This window comes from Protopterus annectens, chromosome 11.part0 (assembly GCF_019279795.1).
Source record: "Protopterus annectens isolate FY-2018-M chromosome 11.part0, PAN1.0, whole genome shotgun sequence".
Classification (NCBI taxonomy): domain Eukaryota; kingdom Metazoa; phylum Chordata; order Ceratodontiformes; family Protopteridae; genus Protopterus; species Protopterus annectens.
Genome location: NC_056745.1, coordinates 103,227,632 through 103,234,828, shown reverse-complemented (window position 1 = coordinate 103,234,828; position 7,197 = coordinate 103,227,632).

Below are 7,197 nucleotides of genomic sequence, written 5' to 3'. Positions count from 1 at the left end.
CCGAGGTTCTGGATCTACCCGACACCATTCCTATGGACAAGGTTACTCCTGCACGTGGGGCATCCAGGCCTCCTGTTTCCATGTCCATCAAGGCCTTTGCACGTGCTAAGGCCACCAGCCAGGCCAAGGCCCATCCTAAACCTACTGCCCAGGCCCCTTCTGATAAACAGATCATGTCTCTTGCTGCAGATCTTATTTCTGTTATCAGGGGGTCTCAGCCTCATCCAGACAGAGGTTCTCAACCGCCTGCAGAGAAAAGGCCCAGAACTGAGCAGGCCGACAACCTCTCTTCAGATGAAGCCTCTGGGGATTCTGAGCATTCAGATACCCAAGAAGAATCCTTCCAGGCCTATGAGGACTCTGATGCTGAGGAATCAGTTCCCTCTGCCTCTCCTCCAGAGAAGTTTTCGTTCGGTGAAGTCCTACAGTCTATGAGGGAGCATTTTAAATGGCAGGGTCAGGAATTCTCTGATTCCAGGAAAAGGCTACGTACCTTCCTCAAGCTTCCCCAGCACAGACCTTTAGCTATCCCTCCAGTTATGGATGTCCTGGATGATGTTTTCTCCGACTCCAGTGCTAACCCTGATTCTCTCCCTCCTGCCCCTGTCAAGCCAGACAGATATTATAGGGTCCCTGACACCCACAAGCATCTCTTTAAGGCCCATTCTGTGGATCTAGAAACTATTTCACAGGGCCCCAAGGGAATGGCTACTTCCACAGCCAAGAATCCACTGCCAAGCGGATAGGGAAGCTAGGTCCCTGGAGAGATGGGGTAAAAAAGTTTATACCTCTACTACCCTGGCCATGAGGTCACTTAACTGCCTTTTTCATATGTTTCAGTACCAGGATTTTTTACTGGATGACTTACAGAAAAAGCTAGCCTCCCCTGAGCCTATTTATAGAAAGGCATTGCAGGATCTAGTATATAACACTCAGCAGGTTAGCAATCATTTTCTTCAGTGTGGTTATGATGCATTGGAGGCTTCATGTAGGGCAGCTATGACTGGGGCTGTTATACGTAGACATGCTTGGTTAAAAGAACAGCCACTGCCAGACAATGTTAAAGTTACTTGATGCACCTCTGGAAAAACAGAAGCTTTTTGGTGCTAATGCACAAGATGTGTTGAAGTCCATTGAGGAAAAAGCTAAATCAGTGCAGACAGTCAAAGATTTCCTCCAGGTTCAGCCACCCAGATTCAGCAGGAATTGGCCTTCAAAGAATTGGTCCTTTCCAGACACTGACAAGTTTCAAAGGGGAAAAAAACAGGCGTGCCCGAGGTAGAGGGCAATACCGAGGCTCCTACAGAGGCCGCCAATGGCAACCACCAAATCAAAGAAGTGGCGCAGGCAGTCCAGCTGCACCACAAGGACAACCACAATGACCGCCTACAAAGGCTCAAAGAGAAGCACCTTTGGGTGGAAAATTATCCTTATTCTCAAAAAACTGGCATATCTTAACCAAGGACAACTGGATTCTGGATTTAATAGTGAAAGGTTACAGATTCCACTTCCATACTTTACCAATAAGACAAGGCATGCCAAACCTGCCACTTCATCAAAGGGCAGAGGCACTCATTCAAGTTTCAAAGCTGTTAACTATAAATGCAATAGAAAAGGTCCCTCCACAGGAACAAGGCCAGGGATTTTATTCAAGACTGTTCCTTGTTCCAAGAAGGGAAAACAAATGGAGACCTATACTGGACTTGTCTACTCTAAATACTTATCTCATTGTGCCAAAGTTCAAAATGCGGACGTTGCAGCAACTCCTTCCCATGCTGGGCAAGGGGTCTTGGCTGGTCACTCTGGACCTCAAGGAGGCATACCTGCATGTCCCAATCAGACAAATCTGCAGAAGATACCTCAGATTTCTTGCAGGGACAGAGCATTATCAATTCTCAGCATTGCCGTTTGGCTTATCTACTGCGCCCAGAGTGTTCACGAAATGCCTGGCATCAGTAGTGGCACACTGCAGACTCCAGGGGATTCAAATATACCCCTACCTGGACGACTGCCTCATACAAGCAGACAACAAGCAAACCTTGATAGCAAACTTGGACTATGTCATTCAATTACTACAGTCCTTGGGATACACAGTCAACATTCAGAAATCAAGACTACTGCCATCCCAACAGATTTTTTTCCTAGGAGCCAAACTGGACACAAAAACACAGATGGCTTATCTCACAGAGGAAAAACAACAGCAGTTACCAGAGTACTTCAAAGGCCTAGCAAAGCTCTCCCAGCTGACTGTAAGGAAAATCCTGCAGGCCATGGGGTTCATGGCATCTTGCATTCTTCTGATACCTTTGGCAAGACTTCATATGAGAAAGCTGCAATGGTACTTAAAAAGCTTATGGTCCCAACACAGCCAAAGCCTAGAGGACGTAATCCCAATCATTCCATGTCTGCAAAGAGAATTTTTGTGGTGGGCTCAAGCAAGTCAGTTGAACAAAGGCATGTCTTTCAACAAACCTCAAGCAGGTCAAATGATTACAACGGATGCCTCAGACCATGGATGGGGGGCGCACATGGAGGGCAGATGCATTCAAGGTCAATGGACACCAAGGGAAAGGCATCTGCACATAAACCAAAAAGATGTTGGCAGTGATACATGCAATCGAGACTTTCAAAAAATCACTTCAACAAGGACATTTGCTAATAAGGACAGACAACACCACGGTTATGTGGTATATAAACAAGCAGGGAGGCACTCATTCTTATCCCCTCTGCAGACTAACAATGATCCTCTGGGAAAAATCCCTAAGTTTGAAGATACATTTGCAATCCCAGTTTGTGCCAGGCAAGGACAATGTACTGGCAGACAAGCTGAGCAGACATTTCTTGGATCCACACGAATGGATGCTGCATCCTCACATTTTCTCACAAATAAGGACATGGGGAAGACTGGACATAGATCTCTTTGCTTCTCACATGAATCATCACCTGGAAAAGTTCTGTACAAGGACCCACCTCTAGCCTGGAAAACGGATGCTCTCTCCTTCAGCTGGAAGTCCCTAACAATTTATGCATTCCCTCCTCTACCACTGTTGACCAAGGTGATACTGAAGATCAAAGCAGAACAACCAACAGGCATTTTGATTGCTCCAGACTGGCCAAGGCAGCACTGGTACCCATTGCTGTTGAGCATAACTCGGACCAAACCGTGGCCTCTGCCCCTATGGCCTCTGCTTCTAACACAACACGATTACAGGACGGTTCATCAAAACCTGAAAACATTGCATCTGACAGCCTGGAGGTTACCATAACTCCTTCCGATATCTCTCTTTCCAAAAAAGTTCAAGAGATCTTACTGGAAGCACGCAGACCTTCCACCAGAAAAAACTATTCAGCCAAGTGGAAGAGATTCATCATCTGGAATGCTAGCAGGGGTCAGGATACAACAGTACTGAGTATACCTCAGATATTGGAATACTTGGCAGAAATGTTTCATACTGATCTCTCATATTCTTCCATAAAGATTCATGCCTCAGCAATCTCAGCAAAATACAATTGTGATCCACCTGTGTTTTCACATCCTTTGCTAAGACAGTTCCTAAGGGGGATAAAGAATATCAAACCTCCCAGGAAACTGCCAGTACCTGCATGGGACCTCAACTTCGTCTTGGAAAAATTAACTCTTCCTCCTTTTGAACCAGCAGCAACTTCAGAAATGCAAGTTCTCTCATGGAAAACGGTTTTCCTATTGGCAATCACATCAGCAAGAAGAGTCTCGGAGATACAGGCACTTATGGCAGTACCTCATTTTCTCATTTTTCATCAGGACAGAGTCTCTCTAAGAACCAATCCTTCATTCATGCCAAAAGTAATTTCAAAGGTGTCTCTAAATCAAGCCATTCACCTGCCTACTTTCTTTCCCAATCCTCAAAGCAGGGGGGAAGCACTGCTGCATACTTTGGACATGCACAGGCAACTACGCTACTACGTGGACAGAACTAAGGCCACCAGAAAGTCTGACCAACTGTTTGTAGCCTATGCTGCTGGAGTACAAGGAAAAGCAATCTCCAAACAATTTCCAAATGGATTGGACACTGCATCAGATTCTGCTATTCCTTCCACGGAAAAGGTGTGCCAGCCAATATTAAGCCACACTCCACCAGAGCTATAGCCACATCTACAGCTTTCCTAAGAGGAGTGGCTACAAAGGACATTCTAGAGGCTGCTACATGGAGCTCCGTGCATACATTTACCAAGCACTACAACCTGCCTTTATACTCCAGATCCCGAGCAGGCTTTGCTTCGGCAGTCCTGCAGGGGATTTTAGCTACACCATCACTTTCTTAGTTCCAACCGCCCCCAGCTTGGCTATGGTATTCAACCCATATGTTATGACTGCAGTTGCATTCTTGAAGGACATAGTACAGTTTTGTACCTACCATAAATGTAGATGTCCGATAGATATGCAACTGCAGTCGGATTCTCCCACCCTCCTACCCCTCTGCATCCTTCTTTATGGGTCCACTACCCCTACTCCTATTAGCTGGGGTATCTCTATGGTGTATCTGTTTATTACTGTTGTGCATGTCTGGAATTCTTTATCCATTCACCAAATTTAGCCTTCCTACGAGGGCACCTGGCATCTGGGGCAAGAAACACTGAAGAAGATGGCATCGGCCGATGCCTTTATACTCCAGCCGTTCTGACGTCGGAGAGGAGGCGACACCAGCCGACGCCGGACCCAGACTTTGGAATCCGGCCGACCGAGGGCTGCCTGAGGCAGGACAACCCATATGTTGTGACTGCAGTTGCATATCTATCGGACATCTACATTTATGGTAGGTACAAAACTGTACTTTAAATTCCTCCGTCAGGAGGTTTGTTATATCTTCCAGCTCCATTTTGGAGGCAACATGTAGTTAACTTTGTACATTGCTGTGCATTGCTTTTGAGGTCACAGACATAACTGAAGAAAGCTTTGAGCATCTTTAGCTCAAATTTGGCCTTGATGGACTTTATTAGCCCCCTGAGTTGCTTGTTTATATTGATTAGTTTTTACCTTGTTTGGATGTTGGACATACTAATTTTTGCCATGAATTTCTTCCTTTTGTTGTACAACCTATTGATGCTGAGATTCCATCGGGGCAGCTTGTTTTTTTGAGGGCGGCTTGTTTTTTTGAGTTTATCTGTTCTTAATCTATGTACATACAGTTGTCTCGATGCAATTTGTTAATGATTATACAGGGTTTTGGGAATGACTCAGCATAGGTTGTGGTGTTCACAGGGTTTGGCAGGGCTTGAAATGATGCCAGTGTGCTGGTTAGTAGTAGGAAGCTTGCCCTAGAATAATTCCTGAAAGCTCCTGGGTTAGCTGGTGTACTTGATTTTTCCTTTACTTCAAGGGAGACAGATTTATGCTCTGACTCTACCAACAAGGGCATTACACTTGGGAGGATGTCCTTCAAGGTAGCATCTGCAGTCATAACAAATGGGTTGTCCTGTCGTCAGGCAGCCCTTCGGTCGGCCGGATTCCAAAGTCTGGGTCCGGCTTCGGATGATGTCGCACTTCACCCGACGTCATCTCTGCTGGTTCGGTATAAAGGCATCAGCCGGCGCCATTTTCCTCAGTCTTTCTTGCCGCGTGAAGCCCAAGCAGAAGCTGTTCGCAAGTGCCGGTCGGTCAGATCCAGAGATTACTACTACCGAATACTACTTGAAGACTTCTAAAAGCTAAGTACCCGTTGGGGACTCTTTCTTGCCTCAGCCGATGTCAGAAAAAGTCAATAACTGTTTAACTTGTGGGAAACAAATACCTCATAAAGATTTCCACTCTTACTGTCTGCCTTGCTTAGGCCCAAACCACAACGTAGCAGCCTGTTCGGCCTGTGCTTCTTCAACCGACGGCTTAGGCGTCGGTCGGAGTTTGTTGAACAGTTTTCGGCTCAGATTTTGCGTACATTATGCCGCCGGATCCTCCGACTTCCCAAATTGTTAAAAACGCAAAGAAAAGACCGACACTCGCGTCCGTGGTTTCGCCGAAGCCACGGTTAAGCAAGCATGAGTGTCTCTGTTTCGCCGAAACCGAGAATACCGGTCAATCTTCAGCCGAATCCATGACTACTACTGAGGCTCCTGCTACCTTAGTTGAATCGGCCTCAGAAGTTTTGCCTACTACTGTGGTTCCTAGTGATTTATCAGACACCATCCCTTTGGATGTCTCTACCCCAGCACGTGGTGCTGCTAGGCCTCCTGCAGCCATGTCTATTAAGGCCTTTGCCAGGGCTAAAGCAGCCAAAACTGTTAAATCAGTGCCTGTTAAGCCCCCTCACACAGGCCCACTTCTAGTTCACAAATGCTTACTCTGGCAGAGGATTTAATATCCTTAATTAGGGGATCCCAATCTCACCCAGACAGGGCCTCTCAGCCACCAGAAAAGAGATCTAGAGCAGAGCACCGAGCCAGTGTCCTCTGATGATTCTGGAGGACTCAGACATTACAGACCAGCCAGAGGCTCCTTTGTCTACATATGAAGATTCCGATGCTGAAGAATCCATTCCATCTGCCTCTCCGCCAGAGGAATTTTCCTTTGGGGAAACCTTACATGCCATGAGAGAACAATTCCAATGGCAGGGACAAGATTTCTCAGATTCAAGAAAAGGCTTAGGACATTTCTGCACTTACCACAACATAGGCCCTTAGCTATACCTCCAGTACTGCCTGTTGTGGATGATGCATTTAATGATGTTTGCACTGCTCCTGATACTTTACCTCCAGCCCCTGCCAAACCAGGTAGATTTTACAGGGTGCCAGACACTCATCACCACCTATACAAGGCCCCACTTGCAGATCCTGAGACTATATCCCAGGGGCCTAAGGCAGTAGCCTCGACCTCAGCAAAACCCTACTCCTTCCGAAAGGGAATCCAGGTCCTTAGAGAGATGGGGGAAAAAAGTTTACACCTCTGCTACTCAATCAGCTAGAGCTTTAAACTGTCAGTTTCATATGATCCAATACCAAGAGTTTATGCTTGATCAGTTAACTAAGAAGCTGTCCTCTGATGACTCCTTAGATAAGAAATATGTTTTAGAAATGGTGAATAACATCCAACAGGTTAGTAACCATTCTTTAAAATGTGGCTATGATGCACTGGAGGCTTCATTTAGATCAGCCATGACTGGCACAGTGATAAGAAGACATGCATGGTTGAAAGAACAGGTCTTGCGGATCATGTTAAAGTAAAGC